We start from the raw sequence: 18,162 nt of genomic DNA, 5'->3' as shown, positions 1-18,162 counted from the left end.
AACAAATACAAGCACAACATTAATGATTTAGATTTTGCTGTTATGTCATCTTAAAGGCAGTTTGGTTTTATTTCCACTTGGATAGGATACTTTTCCACTTCTATATTATATAGCACTCTTTGTAAAAATAGAGACCCAGCCTTGCAAACACCTTAGAGTGCTCCTGTTACCAAATGAGACTTCTTACACCCTTTATGCTTATAATACTTCAGTGTGTTCCCCTTTTGACTGGAGAAGAAGAAATTTCTATTCTTGGTATATGTACAACTTTTCTTCCTAAGGTCCAAATTAAATTACTTTTGGTTCTTTTTTTCCAGCCTGACCGGGATTTATATGTATGCTTATATATGTAGCTTATGTTAATAACAGATTTCACTCACTAAAAGCCTATATTTGTATTATTTAGACACTTGAAAAAATAGATTCATTTTTTCTCCATTTAATAAAAACAAAACAAATTATAAATGCATACAATATAAACATTTTCTTTCACCCAGTATGCATTTAATGTGTACTTTTTCTAAAAGAAAACAAAGAAGCAAAAATAATTGAGAAACCTAGTGTTAAGGTACTGTGTTGCAAAGTCAACAGCGTATGAGTCAGGAAGGTGAAATGTGGATTCTCAAGCAATAATCTACATTCAGCATAGGCAAGATGTTCATCCTGCTCTTTTCTAGGAGTTACTACTTGCAGACTAGTGATTGAGACAAGGAATAAGATACATACTCCATACAAAAATCTGCAGGTAAATAATTCTCTTTATTATCTTTAGATAAAGATAATAAAGAGTTACAAAACCTCTGGAATAAAGAAATAAAGCCATTTGTAAACAGTATTTATGAAAGGATTATGAATTACCTACCAGACATCCAGTCTATCAAACCTAGAAAATAATTTAGAATTTTCAAGCTCCTGGTTTCAAATTATGTATTTAAATGGGGAGGTGGGAGGTATATATTAGTTCTTAGAAAAAATTAATAAAAAAACCAGAAGACAACCATGACAACCAAAAATGTATGTATTCCACAGAGAAAACAGAAAAAAAAACCAAGGCAAGAATGTGAAAGCAAGCTGAAAAAATGGATTTGGGACCTAATTTGGAAGCAATTAATTCCTACTAATCTTTCTCTTAAAAGAAAGTAATGCATCCAACTCCATATATTACTAGCACTGCCTTGGCATGTGAGGGTTGTTTTTTATTGAAGATGTTAAATTATAATTACCAACACAAATACTTCATTTCCTATTAGATGTATACTCAGTCTTTTTAAGTGCCGAAATGTTTCTAAAGAGTCATTGAATATTTTCACTTTGGCATGTACTTGTTCCCATCCAACTAGCCAACTTTCCATCTCCAACAATGCTTTACTGTCTTTGAAAAATGCTGACTAGGCAAAATTTACATTAAGGTTTTCCCTTTATGGGTTACACTGAAGCACCGGGACTCTTCTGGATGCTTTGTAGACCACAATACAGCCAGTGAGTGTCTTGTGGAGCAGGTGCGTCTTGCACAGCTGGGAAAAGCTTTCCATCTGGAGACAAATAAAGGTTTTCCTTTTCCATTTTCCTCATCTTTTATGGCAGTCATGCCACCAGTCCATGCATACTGAAGAAGGTGGGGATTGCAGTCCAATAAAAGCTAAAAACTTGAAGACCAACATGGGCCACTCCAGCTGAAAACTGGTAGGTGCAATGTTCTGCCATTGCCTTTGTTGGAGAGGATGAAAGTTTGGTAAGAAAGTTTCACAGATATGTAGGCTTAGCAGAAAGATCTCTGAATGTAGAAACTGAGGATGAGATAGAAATGAAAGCAACTTTTGATATAGAGTAAAAGATGTTTTGCTGAAACAGTGACCACTGAATAACTGAGAAGGCAAAGGTTGGAGATGAGTTGGAAGGAGATTTTTATGAATAGGACAAAGGTATGTGACTACAAACAAAGACATGTTTTTCACCAAGTAAATAAGTCTCAAGAAGAGCATAAGTAAACAGAAAACATGTTTTTACCAAAAAGAGAGATATTGCAGGCAAACAAGAAATGTTGATGTAGGAAGAAGAAGAGAGGTCTGAGAATTTTCCACTGTAAGCTTAAATTGTAACTTACTTACTCTTGTGATTGGATAATAATGACTATAATATGGTAATGGTAGTAGTCATGATAGGCTATAGGCAAATGTAAGGGTATTGCGTATGGTGCTTATTGGTTGTTACGTATTAAGATACTCTGCAAAGAAAAGTATAAGATGCTTTGTAACTTGAACAGAAAGTGGCTTCAGGTATGCCTACAAGCTGGAGCTGGCAGCTGTAGGGCTGGCTCTGGATACCCACTCCCTGAAATGCTGTAACTTCGCCTATGCAATAAACAGCTTTCAAGAGAGCCACCTGAAGTCCAGACATCCTTCGTGAAACCTTCTCCTATAGCCTTCAACTACACAAGTCATATTTCTCTCTGTTAGAACCTCCCTCCCTTCAACCACAAGAAACACACTGATCAAATAAATGCAGCATTAATATATTTGCCAGCCAGAAGATATCAGGCACAAAACAATGAGGGTATATTAATGTTGTTTTAAGATTTGTTCCCAAGCAGCTCACTTGTCTTTGTAGGAGCTTACTGCTCAGAAGATTTGTTTGGCAGTAAAATTACCTCATAGAGTCATAGAATCATTTAGGTTGAAAAAGACCTCTGCCATCATTGAGTCAACTGTTAACCCAGCACTGCCCAGTCCACCACTAAGCTGTGTCCCTAAGCCAAATATGTATATGACTTCTAAATATCTCCAGGGCTGGTGATTCCACTACTTCTCTGAGCAGCCTGTTCCAATGCTTGACTACACTTTCGGTGAAAAAATTTTTCCTAATATCCAATCTAAACTTCCCCTGGCACAATCTGAGGCCATTTTCTCTTGTCCTATTGGTTATTACATGGGAGATGAGACTGACCCCCAGCTGACTGCACTCTCTTTTCAGGTGGTTGTAGAGAGTGTCCCTCTCAAGAGTCCCTCTCAAGTCTCCTTTTCCCCAGGCTGATTCCCTTCAGCTCCCTCAGCTGGTTGTCATCAGATTTGCGCTCCAGATCCTTCAGCAGCTCCATTCCCTTCTCCGGACATGCTTGAGCACCTCAATGTCTTTCTTATTGTGAGGGGCCCCAAACTGAACGCAGGATTTGAGTGTCTGTGGCCTCACCAGTGCAAACTTTGGAGGGATGATCACTGCCCTGGTCCTGCTGGTCTAATGCAAATCTGCCCCATTAACTTGGAGGGTCCAGAAAAAAGTGGCTCCATCTGAAGAATGAGGGATGTTTTGTGCCACAGCAAAGGCTCTGTTTGACCATAATCCTATTCAATATTGTTCATAAAAGGCCATCTCTATTCGGTGATGTTTATTGTAGGTTTCATCTGGTATTTAAAACCCCAGGTTATTTTTTTCTTTCCACACACTACGACCACCACCACCACTCCCTCTCCGTCCCAGGAGCCTGAAGTGGTTGGGAAAGGTTTGTTACACACAGGGAAGAAGTAGCCACAGGAAATGAGTTTTCCACCCTTCAAGCCCAAATCCAGGCCCAAGGCCTTCTAAAATCCATCTGTAACTGCAAAGTCAGTGTGGTGATAGCAGGGATAACAAAGCCCTGGTCTCCGGTGTGTTCCTCAGGTGATAAATAATGCATAAAAGATCTCCCTTAACTCAAAAGGGAGGCCAAACTCCCAGGGGAGTACTACGCACGTAAGAGCCGAAGCCACCAGCCCCACCCCACCCGGGCCTGGGCCTGCCCAGCTCAGTCGAGTCGAGGCGCGCCCTGCCCCGCCCCGCCCCGCCGCGGGGGCAGCCAGGCGCCCGGGTGAGAGGAGCTGGGCCCGAGGCCGGGAGCGTGGCGCCACGGGTCAGAGCTGGTGTATCGGCCGGGACATCTTGCCCAATCCCACCCATGATAGAGGGGGCTGTGCATCCTCCGCTGGAAGCACGTCGCTACCTGCGCAAATTATCTCCCTCGTTGTGTACTCTCATTACGCTCAGTAAGGAGATGGAAGGCTGGAGCGGGACCGCAGTCAGGCTGCGGCCTGGCTCCTGAGCAGGGACCCTTCAGGCAGTGTCTCCACAGTGCTATGCAGCCATGAAGGAATGTGGGTGCACAGAGTTTTCTGGTTTTATGGTACATATTTGCTGCTTTGCTTGTGAGGTAAAGCATCAGACAAGTGTTTTCCTGCAGACACTGGCACGCTGGAATACAAGGTGATGTAATCTACCCTTGCAACCAGAGGCACTACACGTGCTATATTTAGGCAACTGTGATACCAGGGGCGATTTCATCTAGAAAACAAACTTTCTAACACAATTTGAAGCATTAGAAAGCAGGCATTCTTTTTTCTCAGTGTCCTGAACACACTCAGAGGGTATCTCCCCTAATCAGGTATGTCATGAAACTTTACAACAAGGTATTTATTCTATTATGTTCATACATATTCATTACAATGTACTTCCTAGCTAATACACAAACATCACTTTTCCTAAAACTAATTTGCATGTATCTGCCTCTTACTGGGAGTTCTTTTGTGGTCCTACAGCGTCGTCTAAAGGGGTCTCTGATGGTTCTACTCCCTGAGTGCCCCCAGTGTTGCAGATGACCTTGCCTTGAACTTGTCTTCGGGCATGCACTGTTACTTCTTGTTACATGGCTTTGCCACAAAAGCCACTACGTTCCTAATTATCTGCGTAGCGACTGGTTCCAGCTACATTGAGCATCCTGTGCGTCTACTTTTAGATTCTTCTATCTATTTTGCTACTTAGTCTTTAAGCTCTGTTTAGCAACTTCAAGGGGAATTGAAAATTTCTACTGTCTGTCAAACTATCAAGCACCCCCTTTTCTTGAGACTATCTCTCTTTTAGGCAAATCTCAATGCTTCATTTTCCAGCACAAAGTGTTACAACTATAACATTGAATCATAATACGAGCAAGTACTTGTCGGGGTCTCCTCCCCCTGCCATGTAGCCCTGGGAGAGGGGCCCTGAGGGGACAGACACGGGGTTTCCCTCCCCCTGGTCAGCCTCGTTCGCGATTGGTTGTTTTGTGTTCCCCTGCGCAGGCAAGGACCCTCGGTCCTGTGACTGGAGGAGTTCCTCGGCAGAGCCCAGGCCATGCGGCTGGAGAAATAAACATCTCTGAAACACCTATCAAGAATCTGTCTATATATATTTCTTTTCCACAGGCTCCTGGTTTGATACATCATGTTACAGTATCCCCACTGTAACAAATGGTGGGGAATTGCGAGCAGAACGATCCCCGATCCCTAAGCAACTGATGTGTGTGAGTAAACCCTAGAAACTTTGGATTCCTCTTCTTGGTTTTGTTTTGCTATTCCATATCTAAACTATGGAGGAACCGTGGGAAGATTCTTGGCTCTCAGAGCCGCATATGGATATTTATCTTAAACTTGAAAAGATTCTTGAAAAACGATTTGTAAATTTTAGCTTCATTCAAGCTCAAAAAGAACTGAAACACTTCCTGGCATGGTTGTTTAAGAACTTTTTCCATGTTTCTTGGGATTTGATTCTTACCAAAGACTTTTGGAACACGGTTTGGACACAGTTAATTTTTGAGTCAAAATATATGCCGATGGAAGAATATTTTCGTGAATATTATTTAATTACCGAGACTGTTGAGCAATGTCAGCTGTGTCCTGGCAAAGGGAAGCCTGCCTCAGGGACCGTGCAGCCTTGGCCACGTGGACCAAGCGCTCTCCGAGCAGCAGCGAGGCAGTTCCCGCGCGTGGGCGGAGCCACACAAGCTGCAGTGTCGGCGGTGGAGTGAGGCGCGGCGGGAGCGGCACGACCCGGTGGTGCCTGCCCAGCCCTGCGCAGTGCATGGTGGAGCGACCCCCATGAATGCCCGACCGAGAGGGGCGGCACACAGGCGGCGGCAGGCGGCGGCGGCAGTGGAGCAGAGCCGCGCCCAGCCAAAACACGCGGAGGAGTCATCGCTCAGGGGCCCAGCAGAGACGTAGATGCAGCACCTGGCAGCGGCAGCAAAGCTGCGACCAGAGGAGGCGACGCACAGAGAACTGAGCGGCGCGGCCTGGCCCGGCCCCGAGTGCGACCCCGGGAAGAGCATGCAGGCACGAGCAGCTCCGGCGGCCCTGGCAGCACTAGCAGCCCTGGAAATTCCAACACGGGAGCAAGCGATAGAGAAAGCAAGAACCCAGCAAGACAGAAAACAGCAGCCACTCAAAAGAGGAAAAGATCATTGTAGCCAAGGTTTTAGGAATAGTAAAATGGTATAATGTTAAAAAAAATTAAGGTTTTATAACGAGATGTGACAACCAGCAAGACATATTCGTGCATAGAACTGCTATTAAAAAGAATAACCCTGAAAAATGCATCCCAGGCTTGGGAGATGGAGAGGTGGTAGAATTCAAAATTATACAAGGTAGAAAAGTGTTACAAGCATTGAAGGTCACTGGGCCTGATGGTGTTCCTGTAAAAGGCAGTATATATGCTAAAAATCGTAGTCATGTGTTATAAAAAAAACAGCAACTCTTGAAATTACCATAAAAAGGTAATTTATTTAACAAAGATTTAATCAGGAACAGTACAAAAATAAAATTGTAAAATAAAATTAGAAAAAGCCCGGGCACCCGGATCAAGAGATCTTTGACCGAACCAGCCAGGAGCCTCAGAGCAAGAACTCAATCAAAGCTGCGGTGGCTTCAGCTAGCCTAAAACCCAAGTTAATTAATTATGCCTCTAAAGAGGTATGAGGACCGACAGCCACAGCTTTGGGTCTCTTCCAAGGCTAGTCCTAGGAGAGACAAGACCACAAGAAGAGACAAAGCAAGTCAAGAAGGTGCTAAAGAGGTTTTTTCAGCTTGGGTAGAAGCCTTTTAAACTCTCTGGTCCCTCCCAGACACACCCACAGTCCACCCATAGTCCGGCCTTCCTGGCCTCAGGTAATTGGATAAAAAAATCATGACATCAGCTCTTTCATCCAGTGGCTCGCTTGCTGCTAAGGGCTGTTGAAGGAGTGAGGTAAGCTGTTCTGTTGGCAGGAAAAGTTCCTAATTGAAATGCATGGTTGCCGTGGTTGCAGGTTACTGACTATCAGAAGGAGACTCAGTTGCCTTTAATATGTTGACTTATGGCCTGCTGAGGGTCCTGGAGGGAGAGTCTTAAAAATGATTACTAACACACACAACTCAAGTTTTTAAACAGGGAACCTTTCAATTCAATATAAGTGTTAACAACTGCAATTCCTCAACTTTTTGTAAAACACCAAATAACTTTCAAAAAGGGTGTAAGCAACCAATGTGTAGTGGTAAACAGAAGGGGGTCACTTATGGATTAACAATGAGCCTTAACACAGTAACAGTTTAAATAATTAACTCATGCAAAAGCCAAACTAGCAACTTTATAAATGACACGTTAGACAGTATCTCCATTATAAGCCCCCCCTACAGTCTCCCTTTCCTAATCCCACCGTTCCCTTTTACCCTATGTCCTATTACCCCCAGTGTATTCCCAGTCCGTTTTTTCATCCATGGTTTCCCTCACAAAACCATACCTTTGCCAATTGTTTCCCCAAAAATCCCTTTCCAATGCCGAGTGGGGGATGAAAAGGGGGAGGGAAGAAATTAAACCCTCTCCTGCCTCAGTTTCCCCACAAAGCATGCTCAGAGAGTTCTGTCTCCCTTCTGTCAGCCTTAAGATGTTCCACAGAATCTGTTTGGACATTTAAAGACTCAGGAGGGTGGCTTGTTTTGTTTTGAAACTGTCCTTGTTGTTTTCAATGTTAAGTTTTACATCTTTTTTGTTAAAAATAAACAGGTGAAATGTCGGGGTCTCCTCCCCCTGCCATGTAGCCCTGGGAGAGGGGCCCTGAGGGGACAGACACGGGGTTTCCCTGCCCCTGCTTAGCCTCGTTCCCCATTGGTTGGTTTGTGTTCCCCTGCGCGGGCAAGGACCCTCGGTCCGGTGACTGTAACAGTTCCTCGGCAGAGCCCAGGCCATGCGGCTGGAGAAATAAACATCTCTGAAACACCTATCAAGAATCTGTCTATATATATTTCTTTTCCACGGGCTCCTGGTTTGATACATCATGTTACAGTATCCCCGCTGTAACAAGTACACACACTACAATGATTACGATGACTGCCACAAAAGCATTTTGTATCAGTCTCCAGTTTGGTAGCCACGAAGTAAGCCAATGCCACCAAGAAGAATTTTCCTCTTTGTGCCACTCTTCTACTGCTCTTTCTATTGAGGTGATTCCTGACTGTTAGACTTCAAACCCATCATTGATATAAGTGCAACACTCCTGTCCTATAACAACACATGTTCCTCCTTGGCTAGCAAGCAGATAATCTAAGGCCATGCGGTTCTGTAGAGCCACCATTCGTGTTTGTTAGGATGTGCTATTTAATACTTAAATAGCATCATTGCCATTTCTAATAATCTATTTAGCTTGTTAAACTCACAGGACAAGGTAGAGCACTTGGGGCATAGTGTGAACTATAATCTTTTGCTTTCTGAAATCAAAGGGGTTTATTGCAGATCATCCTGCATTCCCTGGGTGGAAGATGTGCTCTCGGCCCTAACACTTATTGTGGATTTTGCCAAAGTACCATGAGGGGAGGCATTAATATTGCTTGAAAACAGGAACTAAACCGTCCTTTAAGAAGCCATTTATAGGCATTGTCTCTGCATACCCTATAGGTCCCATTCCCAGTACCAAACATCTGATTTCCTATTTTCCACTATTGTGCTACTGATTGAGTTAGGTCTTCTATATCTGATTCTTTTGTGTCCTCACTACCATTAGGCCAGAGACAGTCAGAGAGACTAGATATTGTGTCTTGGCATGGTGCAGCTGAGAGAGTACTATGTGCCTGACAATCACCTGGCACACAGGTCCCACCGAGGAAGCTTGAGCACTGTAGTACAAGTAGTGACCAATCCTTGGTTGTTGTGAAATGCTTTATTGAAGTAGAGCAGTGAAGACATGCTGGGTGGCCTCTGTGCAGAACAACCCAGAATACTCTTACCACTCCACTCATGCAAATCAGAAAAAATCTTGAAAGGAAAAGCTTCTGCTCTGGTGCTGTGTGTAAAAAAACCCTAGACTTGCAGATCTATTCAATTTCTGTATCTAAGTAGAAAAATATCCAGAAGGCATTTTGTAGCAAATATTTTTAGTCACTCTGAACTGGGTTTTCATTTTAACAGTAACACTATGATATGAATAACTCAAGGAAAATAACAGACAGCCTTGTTATTGTTACAGGATTTCTCTTGGCAGGTGAGTAACCCGAAGAATTCCTTCACAGTGAAGACAGAAACAGAAGTCTAATGCAAACACTACAGTGTATTTAAATAATAAATACTTAACTTTACCACAAGGGAAATATTTTTGTTATAATAATTTTCACACTTCCTCTTGCATAACCAGCAAACTGAGTAACACCAAAGCTTGAGTGCCCAATTCTCTCCTAATTAGCAGTGGTGGTATGCAGTTACAAGTTCATTGACTTCAGTAAGCAGACATAAATGAAAGAGCTGAATATGTTTGGGGCAGTGAACCAAGTAGATTCACATATTTCAAAAGCCACATACAATGATTTTTATTAATATTGAAAAGTGTCCAATGGAATAATTTCCTGTCCTGAAGATATCAAATGCTCCTGTTGCAGCCTATGAAGGAGATCCTCCCCTATCTCTGTGAGATGCAGCGGGTCTTTCAGATTCTGGCTCTTAGGACTGAAAATATTTCAAGCAAGTACTTTATGACTAAGAGTAGGTTTGTCTGATGAGTCCAAAAACTACAGCCTTGTGGAACAGGGGCATCACGGACAGCAGTGTAGGCTTTTTCTGTCACCAGTAAAGTCTAGGGCTGGCACCATTTGTGATTCTCCCAGCAGTTTAGTGAATTGTACATAGCAAAGGGTATCAGTAAATAAAAGCATCAGTGAATCACAAAATTAATGCCATGAAAAGTAGTCTTGCTGAAGTGTAAGTAGCGTGAACATCCATGTTGGAGCTAGTCACTGAGGCTCTCTTTGTACTCAGTGGAGAGGAAAAAAGAGTTTGGTTTGTCTCCTAAAGTAGGTTTCTGAAAAGGTTGGCTGAATTGTGACCCAAATATGCCTGGTCATTTAGGAGTATTGGGGCTGGTCTGTCTGATGTTTGGGCATAAGTCATGATGCTACATGTCTGAAGTTAGGTGAGTTGAACACAGCTGTAAAAGCCTCTCACATCCAAGCAGAAGTGAAAATTTCCATTGGCTTACAGCCTTTCCCATCGTAACTTAAATTACATGTATCTCACCTCAGTAGCTCCCACATTTTACTTTTAATCTGGAAATTGTGCCTGTGAGGATTAGTTGCATCTGTTTCTTTGAAGTTAACCTTTTGTTCCAAAGCATTTACAAACCCTCCCCTGTCACGGAATTAGAAGACATTCTGCTTGTGTTGCATTCCACTGTGGGGAACTGTGAGGAGTTCTTTTAGAACAGATGGTCTAGGATGAAATTAAGCAAAATGAGACAAAATTAAACAAAATGAGCCCTGTATTGGTAATGAAAAAAAGTTGCCTTACTAAAGAGGACTAGAAAAGACAGAAAATGAGGAAGGAAAATGGAGAAGGATGGGTGGGGGGGCAGAGAGGGGAGACAAAGACAAAAAGCGGGCGTTACCACCAGGGGGTTGGGGAGTGCCATCGACATCCGAGCGGCAGAGGGTGTGTGCACGCTGCCTGCCGGAGAGCCTGCGCGGCTCTTCAGGCACGGCTCCCTCGGTGACGGGCAGCTGGACACGTGGTGAGTGGGGATCGGGCAGGAGGTGCACGACCCTGGACAGGATCGCAGTGGGGATCGCGGCAGTGGGCTGGATCGGAGGCAGGCAGGGTTGGATGCAGGTGGCTCAGGCAGGAACACAGGAATGAAGCAGGCAGGGCATTGGTCAGGGACACAGGGAGGCAGGACAGGCGGTGGGTGGGACAGGCAAAGAGGTAGGGCAGGACACAGGCTACACACAAGGCTCGGAGGTCAGCTAGTTTCCCGCCAAGTGCCCAGCGAGAGGGAAGGTGAGTACGCGAGGACCAGCAAGGGCCAGCGAGGGCAGAAGAGCCAGAAGGCTGGAGCCAGGGCAAAAGGGACAAAAAACAGGCTAGGGCCAGGGCAAAAAACAGACCTCAGCAGGCTTGAGCCAGAGCAAAAACACAAGACTCAAAAAGCCCTGACTCAAAAACGCCCCAAAAAGGCAAGACTCAAAAAGCCAAAGCCATAAAACCCCAGAGCTTGTGACGCAGTTATTTTTATGCCCCCTGACCCCTCCTAAAGTCCGCCTGCTGACAGGAGACCTTTGGCCCAGTCCAGCCTTCCACTGCAGTCCATTGGTGGAGACCGTTTGCCATCTGATAGGAGAACTTCTCTGGAGGGTACAGTGTCTTTGGTTCCTCTGCTGACTGCCTGTCCCATATGAGGCATGAAATGGTTGCCCGGTGAAGTCTCCTCAGAGACAAGGATTTCTCCCATCTTCTCTTAGTTGCCTCCTGCAAGTGGCACACGTACTACCCCTCCTCCACATGCCTCTGACAATCAGTGTGGAGACAAATGAAAATTAAATAGGCTCTTTACAGCTTAACAGGCATTTTGTGTGACTAAGTTACCTACTACCAGATGAACAAATACCAATTAAGTGACATTTGTCATAGAAAGACACTAAACTCACTTCAGTTTCTTGACATAAAAAATGTGACTTTCTACTACCACTAGTGTATTTGGAATCTTTTAGAAGCAAGTTTAGATTTCTTAATTGAATGGTAAAATAGGAGATGTCTAGAAGCCCTTTAAATCTGGCAAGCTTCACATAAGGCTTCAAATTTAGTGATGAATCTTCCCTTTTAGACATTCAGAAAGTAAAGGCTTTAATATTTTTTCCAGTCCCTTGTTTTGACATTTTGAAGAAAAATATTTATAGAATGTCCACATACAAAATCCAGGTAGTTATAACCACCATGCTAAAGAAGAGCCTTTGCTCTGGTTAAACACTAAGCATGTGAATAATACTAAAATTATTTGGCGATCCACTTACATAAGATGAGAAATTTGTGTACAAAACCAGTATGTGGACTACTGGATAGATGAATGTAATGAATGTATGAAATACATTATGGAGAAAATTTGAAATTAAATACTTAGGTGGGTTTAATATATATATCCAGACCTTTAGATTTCTCCTGCTTCCCCCATTTAGTAAGCTGGAGAAGCTTCCTGGTGGCCTTAAACTTCTAAAGCAAATTCTGGTTCTCATGGTCTTGTCTTAAACAGATACCTACAGGAGTACCTACTATATTTAGTACACAGAGAAAAGCATCCCTGTACCCAAAGGAACTGGGTGGTTGGTTCTGGGAAAAGTGCTTTGTTCTAGAATTCCTTATACATTGAAAGATAGGTGGAATAATTTGATTCGACCATTTTTGTTGCTCAGGTACTTAAATTCAGGTGGATGTGAGTACCATGCTTTGTGCTGGACAATTCAGCATTGTCCAGGTGTCAGGGAATGCGACTCATTACCATCAGGTTGATGCCTTAAGTTTTAACTTTCATATTTTTCAAATCCTGTACTTTCTAGTGTGTAACTCTGAAGTTTCTTGTGGCCTGTTAACTACTGTTCTCTCATGCTGTTTAGACATAACAAACCTCTCTAGGTTTCCACATCAAGTACACCAGGCCCCAAAATGTGTAAACAAAAATCCTCTGAAGTGGGGTAAACTTGGGGTAATTACATTATGAACTGAGGTTATAATTGGACAATTAACCTTGATATGCAAATGTACCAAACTTATAAAAGCGTGAAGAACTCATGACCCAGGGTCCATCTTGGGTGTAGCCTTTTGACTGCCCAAGGTGTACCTTGAAGGCCCGTCAAATAAATACCTACCTTTATTCCCTTATTCTTTTCTAGTCTCTGTTTTTAGGTGGCCATCTCAGGCATCAAGGTAAACTGCTAACCTTGAACAGACAACTATCCTGAAATGAGTACTAATGTATCAAAAGTTTATGGCAGGTTGGAATGGTCTTTTTTTTTTTTTTTTTTTAAACCCTGGAGCATAACACAACTTTGCAGTCATACATAATAAAACTTTGTCCAAGAAATCTCAGAAGGACACTGCAGCCAGTCTTGCAGTATAAATATTTTTACAGTTCAAAGGAAAATTGCAGTATGGTAGAAATACACACATATATATTGACATATGTATATTTATGTACACATTTGTATAAAAGAAAATATATTCAATCTGGATATAAACCCAGTTTGGGATAAAAGATGTTTTAAGTCTGTATGCACAAAACTAGCTGTACTGCATTGCAGGTGAGGGTTAGTAATTACTGGGTTCCAATAGGACTACTGTTTACAAACACAAGAAAGAAAAAAAACAGTATTCTGCTGTGCTATACTCAATCAAATGAAATAAAAACAAATGGAGACCCAAGGGTAACCTAGTTTTAAACTGTAGCAAAGGAAAATATTAAAAAACCCATCTGATAACTCCAATAGGCCTTTGTGAGTCAAAATACTGAAGTCCAGGACATCTTTTATGCACAAAGACAACTGGTGAGAATTTGGTCCTGGTAGCATCAATATTTTGCCCTGTGAGTTTAAGAATAAAAAGAAAAGATACTTTAAAAATATGCAATATTTGAAGTTGTTAAAGTCTATTAAAATACATTTGTAATGACTTATATATTCAGGGAGCCTCCCCTGAATTTTTCTGAATAAGAAAAACATTAGACCAGAACTTTCCTAATTTTAGGATCTGGATACATCTTCTTTCTGTGCAGTACAGTGTGCAGCTGGCTTTAAATAAGAGTGTATCTATAGAAAGCAGTCTGGCTGTGAAAGGAGAAAGGAACTCTAACAGAACTCTGTTGCCATTGCTAAAGTCATGTTTACAAAGCTTTTCCTTGCAGGGAGGTGGATCCTGTGTTTTCTATTCCATAGTATCCACAGCAGGGGTTAAGCTTTAGGTTTGGAACATGGCTGGTAGTAGCTCCTACTTTTGGTTTGTGGAATTCATTTCAAGGTGTCTTTTTGTGAGAGACTGAAATGTTATGGCTAAGGGCTTAAATATTCTCATGCAGGACTTCTTGCTCTTTATGGCAAAACTGTATAAAGAAACTGCAACCACCAAAGTCCACCCCTTCCTGAATATGCCTCCTGACCAGAACTTTGGACTGTGAGTTAAGCTGCCTAAGTATTACCGCAGGCCTGGGCCCTAGGGTATATCACCATGTCCTGCAGCCATAGGGAGGAGGAGGAGAGAAGATCCAGCAGGCAGGAATTGTGCAGTAAGATTGCTTCATTTAATTATTTTACAAACCTTTTATAGACTTTTTTCTTCATAGTCTAATTGGACAAAGGATCAGCCACCCCTTGGGGTGATTGGCTAAACTCCTAAAACATCCATTGTCAAAATAGATAAACAAGACTTTTCAAAGTTGCAGGTGGCTTGGTTGTTTACATACTCTGCTACCTCTTCTGTGAGAGAGAAAAGTCTCTCACAGGCTTAGAAAATAGTAAGAAAATCCTTGCTAGCAGCATTTTTGTATCTACAATTCCCCCTTTTTGTTTGATAAGAGAACAACTCTACTATTAATCCTAAATAGAAATTTATATCAGTTATTAATTCGAAATATGTCCTTGAGGCTTTAACTATCTGACTCCATAACAAGAAATTTAAAGTTCAGTCTCTGCTTGTGGAAGGACCATCCCAGTCTCTGCTTGTAGAAGGACCATCTGCCTGATGGTTGATATCCTGGTCATCATCAGAAGAGTCATTAGGCTGATGATCTACATTCTGATTGCCATTTGGATGGTTGGCGTTCTGGTCATCAGTTGGAGGTTACCTGTTCTGCCTCTGGTGCCATAGGTCAGGGCGAACGCATTTTGAAGGTAGCCACCGTACCCCAGTATCTGTGGAAACGCAAGCATACCCACAACCCCAAACTATAAGCTCATGAGGGCCTTCCCACTGGTTAGTGAGTAAATTCCATACCCAGACTTTTGCCCGGGGCAGTTGTATGTCGCCTGCAGACTGCAATGAGAGAAAATGATTCAGAATAACAGGATTATTTGAATTTTGTGGTACTGTAAGGTGATTAATTGTATACAAAGCTTTTGCTAGTTGGCTTCAGTAACCAAATTCAAAGGTTCCTGTGAGAATCATTGAAAAGCCATGATAACAGCCCTTAATTCAACTAACTAAGCAGAGCCTGACTCGGATTGGTGTGTTAATGAACCACCACAAAGGTAGTGTAGGATACTGTGCACCCTTACACACAGTGACCCCTGCTAAAAATTTGTCCCAATCCATACGCCCCAAGCTGCCAACACGTCCCGTCCCCAAAGGTTAAGGGAAGAGGTATTAACATAAGGCCTAATTGTAGCTGTGTGCCCCTCTGAGTCCTTCACCACCACAGGCCGTTCGCTTAAATAGCTCTGTGTGGTTCCTCCTACTCCTGCGATGGCCGATCCCACCGGGGCTAAAGGCCATGAGGGAGGCCATGCAGAGAAGGAGATGATAGTTACATCAGCACCCATATCAATCAAACCTCGAAGCTGAGTCCGGGGTGGACGGGCGTTCGGCAGGACCAGGGTACATGTCATCTGTGGCCTTTGGTCAGAGATGTCTGCAGTCCAGAAGGCCTGCGGAAGTCCCGTAGATCCACTGCCATTATCTTCATGAGTTTGTTGTTCTATCCTGGGGACACAAGACTTAAAAGGCACTAATTTAGCAAGGCAGGTCTTTTCAGGAATAGTTACAGGGGGTTTTTGCGTGGAGACCATAGCACAAATCTGACCTTTAAAGTCAGCGTCAATAACTCCTGAGTGCACTAAGATTCCTTGATGGCTAATGTCAGGTTTTCCCACCAGCATCGCACTGGATCCCTGGGCTAAGGGTCCATATGCATCCAAGGGAACTTTATAAATACCGCTAGAGTCTAAGACGACTGCGGCTGAGGTATGGAAGTCAAAACCATCTGATCCCTGGGTGCTGTCTCTAGGGTGGCTGAGTAGGCCTGTGCCTGTACCTGTGCCACTCTCTGGGGGAGCGACTGCATCGGAGAGCAATTCCCCCTCCTTGCACCCCGGCAGAAGTTTCCCAACAAAGGCCGACCATCGGCATGAGTCTGGGATCTACAATAGTCCGAGCAATGCCCTGGCCTGCCACACCTCTTGCACTGGGGGATCGCTGTGTTCTCTTTTTGGCTCGGCTTAGGCCGCTTCTGGTTTTTTGCCTGTTTTGGTTGCTTTGGTTCACGACCAGAAGATGTGTGAACAGGCTGCAGGAACACAGCCAAAGCAGACCTTCTCTGGTTCCCAGATCCCACCTTAGCGCAGGCTTCGACCATGTCTGTTACCTCAGGGTCCCCTGGTAAGGCATCTATGATTTTTCTGCATTCCTTGTTTGTGTTATCTCTCACTAACTGTCTTAAGCTGTTCTTAAGCTCAACCTGCTTCTTGAGAGAAGCAGCAACTTTCTCTACAAAAGAGAGGAATGACTCTGATTTCCCTTGAACTATTTCAGTATATCACTTTCTAGGTGCAGACAACTCTATGGTTTTCAACAGGGCAGCCATGCCAACCTGCTGAGCTTGATGCAGGACGCTAGAGGACAAAGTACCCTGTAGACTGGGATCAGAGAAGGGACCAGTCCCCATCAAAGCATCCATTCCCGCTGTCCATCTAGGATCAGCAGCAGGGAGCTGCATATTCCCTAATGCAGTCTTGCCGGCCAGCTTTCTCCAGGTTTTCTCAAAAACTGTAAATTGTACAGGTTGAAATAGAATTTGACCTAAGTGTCTGATATCAAATGGAGCAAGTAAATCTGTATTTATCACTCTTATTATCTGCATAACCTCAGCAGAACCTAGCCCATATTGTGCCACCTTGGATTGGAGGTCCTGGGCAACCTTCCAAGCAATTACCTCATGCTTATCGTGCTCGCCTGAATTTGGGAGAGCCTTATACACTGGGAAAGCTTGGATCTCCCCTTTTGGGGAGTCACTACCATCCTGAACTTCTGGCACAGCCTGTGGATGGAGTGTAACAGCTTCTCGATTACCCCCAGAATCCTCAAATCTACTTGACATTCCAAGTGTTTCTAATAACCTCCAGTCACCCTCCTCCAATGCTCACATTTTAACTGACTCTAAGAAGCGATTGTAGTGGGTCGGACGCACTGTTACCGTGCAGTCCTGAAAGGTCCAGGGGTGAGACAAGCGCAGCCTTTTCCTTCGCCGCCTGGCTACAGCTGCCTTACGACCTGGGGCCAGAACCTCATCTGCCTCACTTCCCAATGATGAGTCATTAGGCAAAGGCAACTCTGAGACACTGGGAGTGAACAGAGGTGGACGGAGAGGGGCACTTTGGCTGGGTGGGCTAGAGGCAGAACAGACAGCACAGACTGCAGTTGCCTGCGCTGCAGTTTCAACAGCAGCTTCTTTACGGGATGCCGTCTCGGCCAGTCCCAACTGAACCAGTACTGGAGCTGCTGCCGCCATCTCTGGGGCTACAGCCGCGCCCGGCACGGCGCTCATCTCTTGCTCCGCAGCAGCGTTCGGCACCGTCGCTGGCCCTTGCTCCGCGGCTGCGCTCGGTGCCGCTGCCGAAACCACTGCTGCTTCTCGCTCCCCAGCCGCGTTCGGTGCCGCTGCCCCCTGCTGCCGCTCCGTGGCTGCCACCACTTCCGGGTTTTCCCGTGGCAGCGCCACTTCCGGGTTCGCCACCGGCCATGCCGCTCCTTGGTTTGGAGCCGCGGCTACTGTGGGTGGCGCGGGCGGTGCTGGCGGCGCGGGCCTGGCGCACCCTGCACGGCAGGGTGCCTCTGTTATCTGCAGCAGCTGTTTTTGCAGGCTGACCAATTCTCCCAGCTGCCGGGATATGTTCGGTAACTCTGTCAGCAAAGGCAGATATTGTATTAAAAGGCCGATGGCTCGGTTCTGCAGCGGTGCAGAACAGTCCAGCGCCAAGGAGGGCGGCGGACCACGCCCAGGCAGTCTTGGAGCAGGCACGCCTGGCGCTACGCCGGCTAAGAAGGGACATCCGAGCCATTTTGGCTCTGTTGGTGCATAGGCAACCGGGCTAGGAGCCGCTCTGGGGGTCCAATTCG

This window comes from Corvus hawaiiensis, chromosome 6 (genome assembly GCF_020740725.1).
Source record: "Corvus hawaiiensis isolate bCorHaw1 chromosome 6, bCorHaw1.pri.cur, whole genome shotgun sequence".
NCBI classification, from domain to species: domain Eukaryota; kingdom Metazoa; phylum Chordata; class Aves; order Passeriformes; family Corvidae; genus Corvus; species Corvus hawaiiensis.
This window is presented reverse-complemented; position numbering follows the sequence as displayed.